The following is a 1,573-nucleotide window of genomic DNA, read 5'->3' on the forward strand; positions in this document are numbered from 1 at the left end:
AACCCTAAACCCTAAACCCTAAAAATGAAACCCTAAACCCAAACAAAACCCTAAATCTAAACCCTAAAAATGAAACCCTAAACATACTCCAAACGAAACCCTAAACCCTAAACCCTAAAAATGGAACCCTAAACCCAAACAAAACCCTAAATCTGAAACCCTAAAAATAAAACACTAAACATACCCCAAACGAAACCCTAAACCCTTAAAATGAAACCCTAAACCCTAAACCCCAAACGAAACCCTAAACCCTAATACCGAAACCCTTAATCAGAAACCCTAATATTAGAAACCCTAAACCCCAAATGAAACTCTAAACCCCAAACGAAACCCTAAATTCGAAACCCTAAAGGTGAAATCCTAAACCCCAAATAAAACCATAATCCCTAAATTGATAATTGAAACCCTAATACCGAATTGAAACCCTAATACCGAAACCCTAAATCAGAAACCCTAAATCCCAAACGAAACCCTAAACCCCAAACGAAACCCTAAATCTGAAACCCTAAATCTGAAATCCTAAACCCCAAATGAAACCATAATCCCTAATTTGCCAAAAACAATCCAAGACTAGACAAAATCACTCCATAATTCGCCGAAAATCATCCACAAAAGCCGAAAATTTTTGGATCTTAGGATTTTCGCACAAATCTCATCGAAACTCTAAAGGAAAAGCTTCAGCGAATCATCACCAAGGGAGAGAAGGAGAGAGGAAAGACTTACCTCGCACGGCGTCGGGCAGGTTGTCTTGGACGGTGGGTGGCCGGAAATCGCAGCGATTACCGGAAATCGCAGGGAGAGAAAGTCACCGTTTTCGCGTCGAGGCGGAGAAGAAAGAAGAGGAATCCCGATATGTATTACAAGTTGCGACGGAACTTAACCGTCGGAATCCATTGCTAATGTTTGAACACGTGGCCATTAGCGACGGAGTATCTTATTTAACGACGGACTCTGTCCGTCGCACATGGGTTTTAAATTTTTCAAAAAATTTGCGAAAATTTCAAAAATAAAGGGCGAAAAAATACCGACGGATACGGACGGATAATATCCGTCGCAAAATAGAAAAATAATTAAAAAAATAAATTTAAAATAAAAATACACACATTACATAATTAATCAAATGAACCATACGATGATGTTTCCGTTGTTTCGGGATTGGTGTCTTCGCTGCTATCGCCTTCTTCATCGAGGTTTCCAATTTCTAGTTCTTCAAATATCCCTTGTTTCACTACTAGCCTCTCCACATCAATTGTTTGCGCGACAACTATAACTGTGTGTTCTTCCTGTAGCGGGCTTTGTTCCACGGACCCGTCATATGTAATGGTCCCTCTTGGATTAATCTTGATAACGGCCTTCCAATCGATGTCACTTCTTCGCGTTTTATCTCTTGGATAAGGGATTAAACATACCTGATCTGCTTGGGATGCCAGTATAAAAGGGTCGTATTTTCTATATCGACGGAGTAACAAATATCAGTGATCCTTGATTTGTTGATCCGTATTCCGCATTCCGACGTCGGATCAAACCAGTCACATCTGAAAATCATCACTTTGAGTCCAATATGACCCGGATA

Source organism: Tarenaya hassleriana, unplaced genomic scaffold (genome assembly GCF_000463585.1).
Source record: "Tarenaya hassleriana unplaced genomic scaffold, ASM46358v1 Cleome933, whole genome shotgun sequence".
Lineage (NCBI taxonomy): Eukaryota > Viridiplantae > Streptophyta > Magnoliopsida > Brassicales > Cleomaceae > Tarenaya > Tarenaya hassleriana.